Here is a 10,528-nt window from a genome sequence, read left to right on the forward strand (position 1 = left end):
TGTGGTCTCCCAATATATACTCGACGGTACATGGGAGCACAAGTCCATACTGGCACTTGTCGTCTCAAAGTGGAGGAATCACCCAACCAACAATGAAAACAACAGTTACCAGGCTTTACAACGCCGGAATACGTCTCTAGCCTAGACTTCTAAATGTTGTGCGTTAGGTTCCAAAGCGTTTTTAGATTCATTAAATTTATTTTACAGTTGATCTTGCTTAAGAGATTTTCCTTTCAGGTTCACCGTGTGATGTAGATATACAATTCCTAAAATGGAATCTAAGATGATAAACAATCGTTTAATCTTCTTTTTGCAATGAAAACCCTAGCTACTAAGGAAAGAGAGACGATACTCTTTCAACATAGAGCAGAGAGAACACACTATATGCACTGTCCTAAATCAAACCAACAAACAGTCTAAATGCAAATGCACATGCATGTATTTGTTTTCAGCCTTCTTAATGTGTGAATGATAAAAATAAAGTTAAGCGCAAACCTGAATTATTTTTCAAAGCGACAATACTAACAAGCTTATTTTCAAGACAAAATGAAGACAATGACAACACTTTGTGATTTGGAATTGAAAACTTGCTTTTGAAACTTGAAAAGCTATTAATTCAAATCAAATACAAGAGTAACAGTGTAATTGACTATCAAGAACAACTGAATTCTCTTCTATGACTGAAAAAGACACTTGCGACACTTCCAAATCAAGAAACGACAGTTTGATTACGCTACTTCTTTGTAAAAGAGAACTGAAAATGGATCACAATACATAAAGAAAATTACAGTTCTTTGCACAATGGAGGTGGAATAATGGCAAGGAAGGGGGTTTCCAATAGAAGTGTACTGACTACAAATAACAAAACTGCTGAATAGAGCTGAAAAGAGTGAAATAACCAAATTCTGAAGGAAAAATTAGCCCTTTCTGATCAACGCACCTGTTACACAGGGATTCTAGTATGCATCCCACCTACAACACATGGGAATTGCGATGCATACTAATATCATTGAAGAGAGGGTGCGATGGTACAGTGCGAGACTTTTGATCCAGTTCTTGCTCACAGTTTGCAGCACAATTCAAGGATTTAGGCGGAGCAAGTGATAATCAGTAAATAAATCACAGGGGTAGATCCAAGGAGGTTACTAGAGCCACCACAAGGGAAATTAGAGAGCTTGTAAATTGATCGTTCAGTTCATAAACAAAACCCGGAGATAGACTAAAGCAGCATTGATCTACTTTTCACTTGCATAGAAAATGTAGTTCGAAGGCTAGCTGGCTTGACTTCAAGCTCTGTCTGTAAGTTTATAAAGCAAATAAATATAGACAAACAAAGAATCTATTCGATCCCCGGTGGAGTCGCCATTTTGTTATCAGGAAATCTAGTGTCTATGCAGAGCTGCTAGTCCCACTAAGGCTGGTAACTACCTTAGAAACAAACAAACTAAAACCACTTTCATTTTCCTTTATAAGAAGTAGATAAGAGGGGAACAAAGGAGACCAACCTCTGTCTTGTGCTTGGTTCCTTACTTGATTCCTCTCCCTTCTGATAGATCTTTGCCACTTGCTTCCTCGTATACCCAGCTTCAAAGAGAACCTGTAGAATCAAAGCAGCATAACACTATCCAAGAAGAGAGATCTACTATCATAAACAATATAGGACCAAATATATATTGACCACACAAATGCATATATCATCAATCATATAAGAATGCGGAGGAAGACTTGAATAGCTTTATTAATAATCAAGAATAGAAAAGAGGATTACAACCAATTGTTCTGACCCAGCATCATCCTCTCAGCAAGAAACCCTTCTTCACCTAATGAAAAGCTTAGATCACCCAACACTATGATGTTACACCAAGAAACCAGCAGCACTTCCTTACAAGATACAAAATTCCAGCCTCTAGATCTCTGGGATGAGGGATCCATATATAGATGTTTGCAAGGGAGTGAGTCAACTTTTGAGATTTGATTAGTGTCCTCTCTCTGATAGTTCTTGATTCCACTTGGATATTGATGATCTCTTACTCATCCCTGGGCAAATGCAGAGAGGCAAGTGTCATAGGAGAAGTTTCTGGAAGATTCCATGATCTTCCACCTCGGAAATTGACCCTGCAATTTGTCCACTCTCGACCATCGCACCCCATAGAAGGGATTTTCAGTATGCATCGCACCTCCCGTGTGCATTTAGGTGGGATGCAGTGCACTTTGACCATGGAGCAGGTGAGATGGTCTAGTTTTGACCAGTTCTAAGTAGTTTTTCATGGAGAACTTCTGGGAGATGCTGTAATCAGTTGACCTTGTTCTTTTAGGGGTTGGAACAACACTTTTAGGGACTTAGGAGCCCTTGGTTTATGGACATTTATGATTGGGGTTGTAGTTCCCAAAAATTTCTATAACATGCCAGCTTCCTGAAGAAGTTTGACTACCAGGGCTGCGAGAGCAGTAGGAAACAATGTGTCAACTCCATACACAAGCTCGAAGGGGGACATACCAATGGATTTCTTCTGACTAACCCGATCTGCCCAAAGTGCATTGACCAACTTCTTATGCTAGCTCTTCTTGTTGATTTCCAGCACCTTCTTAATGATGTAGACTAAAGATTTGTTAGAAGACTTCGCCAATCCATTGCCTTGCGGATGATAGGCAGTTGAGTGACCCAAAATGATGTGGTATTTATGACAAAACTCTATCATCCTTTTTGATTTGAAAGTTGTTGCGTTATCAGTGATTAAATTATTCAGGCAACCAAAGCGAGACAAGATGTTATTTTCAAGGAATGAAATAATTACCGCATCTGTAACTTGTCTGGTGGGAATTGCTTCGGTCCACGAAGTAATCTATTGCCTATAAGTAGAACTTCGGCGTAAATCACATAAAGAGAGACATTTGTCAACGTGTTTCGAACCAACCAGTGTGGCTCATCATGAGGACAGGTTGAAGAAACAGATCTAGCTATGCATGCTAAATAGTCTGAGCAGAGCTTCCAATGGCTATCTTGATCAACGTCTAATTTTGACTTAAGGCCTAAAAAGTCAAAATGATCAATTAATGGGAGTTAATTAAATTATAAAAGAAATAATTATATATGTTGATTCTGTTAATAGTTTAATGAGAATTGGTTAGATTAAGGACTCGATATATATATATATATCTATATATATATATATATATATATATATATATATATATATATATATATATAGATATATATATATATATATATATATATATATATATATATATATATATATATATATTTATATAATATAAATTATATGTGAGGCAATTCTAGTTAGTTATAGTAACTAAATTTTATTATAAAAAATATTTATATAAATAAAAATAAAAAATATAGTTGAAGGGTATATAAAGGGTGTAAAAGCACATGATGTGCATGTTGTAATGGCTGGGGCGGATGGTTTTCACACCCCCCACCCAAGTTCGAATCTTGCGAGGTTGTAAAAAGTGGAAAAATGAGAAGTTGTAAAAAAGTGGGTCCTACCGAAGCTTACAAAAAAAATAAAATATAAAGGGTATAAATAAAATATAAAGGGGGCTAGTTAGTTATAATAACTAGTAACTTTTAAAAGAGATAATTTAATATGGTGGTAACTTATTGGTCAGTTAAAAAGTTATATATAAATTTAATGTAAATTAATTAGATAAAGGACCTTCCTTTATAAAATATTCATAAGGTAATTAGATATAGTAATTATATAGTATTAATCCTATAATAATAATCATAATATATATATATATATATATATATATAGATATATATATATATATATATATATATATATATATATATCTATATATATATATCTATATATATATATATATATATATATATATATATATATATATATATATATATATATATATATATATATATATATGGATCGACGGAAGGAAAGAATGGCTCCTCGCGCTAGGGTTATCAATGCAGGCGTTCTCGCAAGGGCTGGATCTCCCCAGAATCGGCTGGAAACGGAGGAGCCACATATACTTCACGATTTTGCGTAGATCTCTTCTCAGCAAGGCAACACACGGAAGCATGGAAAATTTTAGGGGCTAATGTTCGCCCAGTGGACTAATTTTCCATGATTTTTCCACAAAAAAGATTCGCCAATTTCCAATTTTATAAAAGACGATTCGCCCAAATTTTAGAATATAAAATTATTTTACCTTTAAAATTGCCAACATTATATAGAGACTATATATAAAATCATTACAAATTTGAATAATTTTACAAATATACCAATAAACATTTTATAGTTTGCATATTAGGGATTAGCAAGATTCGCCAATGTTTTTAAACTTCAAGAAAATTTTCCATCCTTAAAATTTTCCTTGCACGGAAGGTTCTCGCCGCGGAATGTGCTTTTGATCCCCCGACTGATCTCTTGGACAGGGCAGTGGAACTCTATTCACCAAACCCCCTGAACAAGAACCAAGCGGATGGCCAGATCTGGGGCTTCCCCATGGACATCACACATACTATCTATGCCGTCTGCGAGCACCGAAAGAAAGCTGAGGAAAACTATCAAGTTTCGATTCTTCAGATCTACAAGACGATTGGGGAACAGAAGGGGCAATGGACGATAGGGCAACAGAAGGGAAAATAGTGCGGTTTTGGGTCTGGAACAAACGGATCGCATGACCACAAGGCTGAAAGTTTTGGATCTGCCACATTTCACACCAAATCTGCTAAGGCAGCACCGGGTAAATCGCTGGTTGGAGGCGGACATTTCTCTCCTATAGTGGGAAGATATATGTACCCCAGATCTGCAACCATTTCGCCAGATCTGGCCCATAAGCCAGTGAATCAAGGCCTACTCCTCATGAACGCAGATCTAATCCAGATCTTCATCAGATCGATTGAAGGAATACACGCGTTAAAAAATAAGATCCAGGGTCACCTTGGAACTCCAGCTCAATATCAAAACCTTATATATTCTGGGTTCAGTATGCAGGACAACCAAACACTCCAGCACTACGACATTGCCAATGATTCAACCATCATTCTTAATCTTCGACTGCGTGGTGGAAGCACTGGTACCAGCTCAAAAAATACCGGTTCTTTTCGGGATGCAGTGAAAGGGAAAAAAATGGAAAATAAAACAGCACCACCAACAGAGTTACCAGGACCCTACATTGTTGAACAAAAGCCAGAATCACCAACGTTACAAGTATCTATGCCGGAGGTAATTAGTCTACACACCGATTTATCTAAAAATGCAGTTATTTGTAGATTTAATGGTTTCTGGCCAAAATCAGATGCCCTGCATCAATGGATCTCTACAACATGGACATCAAACTGTGAAATTTACCTATGCCCCAAAGGGTACTTCATAGTTAGATTCAACACAGAACAAGAACGAGATAGCATTATTAATCAGGGTCCTTGGTTCTGGGGCAGCGCTGGCCTCTTCCTTACCCCTTGGTTTCCTAGTTTCGATGCCAATACAATGAAAGTCTCAATGATGCCGGTTTGGGTAAGGCTACATGGTCTCCCTCTACACTTTTGGCATCACAAATTATTAGCTGCCATTGGGAACTCCCTAGGGAAATTCCTAAAAATGGATGAAGACAGAGCTATTTGAGGCATATTTACATTTGCCAGAATATGTGTAGAAGTGGATCTGAGTGAGGGGCTACCAGACCACATCACGCTGAACTTCAATAATTCTCATTGGATACAACAGCTCGACTATGAGAACACAGCATTCCGATGCAGGGGATGCACGCAAATAGGGCACCTTCAGTATAACTGCCCTTTTGCTCGAAAGGACCCCAGGAGAACCAGGAAACAACAGAAAAGGTCGAAAGGATGGCAGCACACCGACCCATTGGAAGAAGAAGACATAATCGAGGAGCCTACAGAGAACCAGATAGGATTTGATCCTCAAATGAAACAGACACATACTCAGGAAGAGAATGCCCCAACTACTTACTTGGGGCCACACATTACAGATCTGCAACAGGACCCACAAATGGAAACAAGCGGCATCAAGCGGGCCCATGGATCTGAGGGCTCAGAATCTGACAAAGAAATTCAACTGATCCCAATGGAAAATCAGCTAGCTATTATTTCACCCAGTCCCGACACTGGTGGTTGGCGACGGGTAGAGAAGAAGAAGGGTAGAAAAGTTTAGCCTTGCTGGTACATTTTAATTTTATTTCTATTGCTGTAGCTTCCTGTCTTTACAAGAACAGTCATATGCTATTTTGTGTTCTTTTTATCTGCTGCCTGTTACCACAGGTATAGCCATTTGAATATGCCTTATGGCATCTACAAAATGTAATTTTATCAATATGAATAAAATTATGACTTTTTCTTACGGGAAAATATATATATATATATATATATATCTAAGTAAATAAATAAAAATAAATTAAATAAATGAAAATTAAATAAAAAAAAATAAACAAATAGAATAATAAATAAATAAATTAATCAATTAATTAATTAAATAGAGTATAATAATATATTATAGTTCTGAAATATCATATTTATTAAAATCTAACAGGAAGAAGAGCACCTAACAAAAAAGAAGGACAAACCCAAACGAAAGCAAAGAAGAGAGTCCACCGATGTTGACCGAAAGAAGTGGGATGAATTTCACCAATGAAATCCAACCCCCATTACTGAAAAGGGGCACTCACCTCAATGGGCTTAAGCGGCAAAGGCTGTAATTTCTGCCTTCCTTCAAAAATATGGCATTTATGATAGCCCTTGACAACCTTATATACATCAGAAAACAATGTTGGCCAATAGTATCCCGCCCTCAGAAATTTATTTGCTGTTCTTTTCCAAAAAAGGTGCCCACCGCAATCTCCTTCGTGGAAATCCTCCATGACCTGCTTTGCTTCTTCTTCCACCAAACAATTCAAAGAACGCCACCGGGATCTTTCCAATAAAGTGCAGAATTTAGAATGCAAAACTTGGTAGCCTTTAATTTGAGAGTTCTAGCTTTGTTTTTATTCATTCCGGGTGGTGGTGATAAGTTTTGAAGCACATATATGATATCTGAATACCACGGAGAAAGAGCAAACATTTCAGATACCTGAATTGACAAACCTTCCTCATTCTCATCGGACATAGCAGCGATCAGATTTATGTCTAAGGCGTGCAAGTTTGATTCAGCCATTAACTTTGCCAATCCCTATCCTTTAACAAGCTTTGTGGGCTTTATTTCCACATCATATTCCAACAAAGTTGCAATCCACTTGCCTCGTCTTCCTTCTGGATCTGTCTGCACGAAAACATCTTTGACAGTAGCGTTAGGAACATAAGCCAAAATATGAGAATGCAGGATGTATACCCGAAAATCTTTCAATGCTTTCACAAGTGCGAGGGCTTGCTTCTCAATGATGTTGTACTTTAAGGCTGCATCTCTTATAGTTCGGCTGCCATAGTATGCTCCGAAGCGAATGAAAACAATATAAAATCCTGAGTGTATTCTAGGCTGATTAGAACTGGAGTTGAAGAAAGAGCCAATTTGACTAAATTGAACGATTTTACAACCTCTTCCGTCCACTTCACTTGGTTGTCCTTCTTAAGCATGTTTGTAATCTCTCTTAGGTGTTCAGCAAGATTAGGTACAAAGCGGCGTAAAAAAATCATTTTACCATTGAAAGATTGAATCTCCTTCTTATTCCGGGGCAGATCGATTTGCTGAATAGCTTGTACACGTGCTAGATCAATACGAATGCCATCTTTTGAGATAATGTGCCCAAGTAGTTTGCCCTCCTCCATGGCAAACAAGCTCTTTTTCGGATTCAGCAATAGACCATATTTTCTACACTTTTGAAAGACAATTTTCAGATGATACATGTGTTCTTCATCAGATTTGGAAAACACCATCAGATCATCAATGTATACAACCAAAAAGACATCCTTCTCATTTGCGAAAGCCAATTCCATTGCTCGCTGAAAGGTGGCACCCGCGTTCTTCAAACCAAAAGGCATTTTAGCGTAATGAAAATTTCCTCACAGAGTGGTGAACGTTGTCTTGTTTCGGTCATCTTCATGGACAGAAATTTGGTTATATCTAGAATAACCATCAAGTAGTGACATACGAGATGCTCCAACTACTCGCTGAAGTATATGATCCATTTTGGGCATGATCCAGGTGGATGTTGCTGGCCACCCACCTATCCCATTTGGATCCCCACAACTGTCTCTTTCAGCTTTTTCAGTATCCTAAATTGTAGCATAGTTTACTATTTTTAGCAGTTTTTCGGGTCCTGAACTTCTCGAGCCATTTTGAGGCCCTAAACGGTGTTTTTTGGGAAATATGGGGCAACATGGGTCCATGTTTTGTGGGGAAAAATGCCTATGCAGGACGATCCTATACACCTAAGGTGTGACAGCGCCTTAGCAACAAACGAATACAGCTATTATGATTTCTTCCTTTATGAAATGGGAAAGAGGGGAGATCGGTAGACTTACCGTTGTCTTCCGGTTGTCCCTCGATCTAGATCCTCTTCTCTTTGGGTGTCCACAGCTACTTGTCTCCTCGCTTGCTCAAGAGAACAACTACTTGAATCCCACGAGATCACAAGAGAACAGCTACCTGTGACAAGAGAACAGCTACTTGCGACAAGAGAAGAACACAACACAAAGGCAAATATACATATTCATAAATGATTCAGGATTAGAAACAAATCAAATACACTAATGCAATCATACAAAATACACCAGCATATAGGAAAGAATCAAGATAGCTTTATTGATTGATAACAAGGTTCAGGAAGAGATACAACCCATAGGGCTCCAATCCAGCATCTCCTTCCCAGCAGAATGGAATTCCTTCTTCAGCTCCCTTCAAAGCATTAAGCACCCAATGTTTCCAGTCACAAACCAACAACAATTCTTTGCAATAACAAAATTCCAGCCTCTAGATCCCATGGAGGAGAGATCCATATATAGATATTTGGAGAGAGGATGAGTCAGCTTGAGATCTGACTAGTGTCCTCTCCCTCTCTCAGTTCTTGAGTCCACTTGGAGGTTCTTGCTTCCACTTGGAGATTTGGAACCTCTTACTCATCACCAGTCGAATTCCTTGATGCAAGTGTCATTTTGGAAGCTTCCTGGGCATTGACACCTTGAGGAATGACTCTGCCACATGTCCAAAATCGCTCAGCGCAGGTAGCCTTTTTTGGAGTTGACATTCAACGTAGGTAGACAGTGGAGCAGTTGACATTCAGCGAAGATGCTCAGTGGAGCAGTTGACATGATCCAGAATTGGCTTGTTTTTGAGTGTTTTCAGGTGGAGAACTTCTGTGAATTACTGTGGTTGGTTTGCCTTGTTCCTCTAGGGGTAGGAACAACATGTTTAGGGACTTTGGATCCCTTAGATTATGGACATTTCATGCTCGAGGCTGTAAGGCACAAAAATGTCTATAACAATTGCCCCCTAAAGTATGAGGCAGTTTATCGGGTGAAATGCTTTATCCAGGAGGGTCTGAAGTTCATCCATCTGCTGGGAGGAGACCTATAATAAAATACAATATAATACATTATGATTCATACTGCTTTCATGATCTAGCTGAGGCGGGCATTCCCATGCTCAGCGTTATAAATTCATTTTTGTACATAGAACAGATGATTGTCTGATGGTAGACTGATAATTTTGGTGAAATTATCATCCTTTGAGTAGGATGATCATGTGCTGCAATGATGTACATGTCAAATGTCTTTATTTTTCCTGAATATATATCACAGCCCGGATGGATGAAACTAGATCTGGGGTCTTCAAACTCGTTCGATCTTCACTCTAAGTACAAGTCGATCCATGTGAGAATTGCGCTGAAGTCGAACATGGAAAGACATCGCTTGATTACCGGTCAATGATGTAAACCGTTAACAAGCGCGAGAGGAATCACCGATAATGATAATGACCCTCAAGGTACTGCAGTACAATTTACATGGTGTGAATAAAGGACTTGGCGTCGAACACCACGCAAAATCTTCTAGTCGAAGGTCATTGATGTATACCTGTCGCCGGAAGTGAGAAACTTTCCATTGAGGCATGCAAGCTTCAAAGTACTGAAGGGGTTGTTCCTAGATCAACTTCTTGGATAATGAGCTGATGTCGACAAGAAGCGATCCGTCAAAGGAGGGCCTTGATGAATCCCACATCGGTGACACGGAACGGAGCTAATGATTTTAATGGAGGTGAAAACGATCTGTGACATATGATTCAGGGTGGCGGTCATGAATGGATGAAGGATAATGTATGGCAGTGGACGGGACCCGGTTGACTCTTTCTGAACGACTTCTCTTGAACATATGGCGACACTAATGCGATGGATCGGTAGCATTACCCCAAATATGGATGGTATGGCGAGACCATGGTGATGTGACCGGTGAATGAAACAACCCAACCCGATTGTGATACGGAGGAAAAGTGTCATGTTCAAGAGCGACCTGCTACCATCAAAGTTTTCTTGATTTTTTCCCAATTTTCCCCAGTCATTGCTGACCAGTACCTCTTTATTTTTGTCAAGCTTG

This window comes from Pinus tabuliformis, chromosome 4_1 (genome assembly GCF_031772625.1).
Source record: "Pinus tabuliformis cultivar Carrire ecotype Pingquan chromosome 4_1, CPIR1, whole genome shotgun sequence".
In the NCBI taxonomy this organism is placed as follows: Eukaryota; Viridiplantae; Streptophyta; class Pinopsida; order Pinales; family Pinaceae; genus Pinus; species Pinus tabuliformis.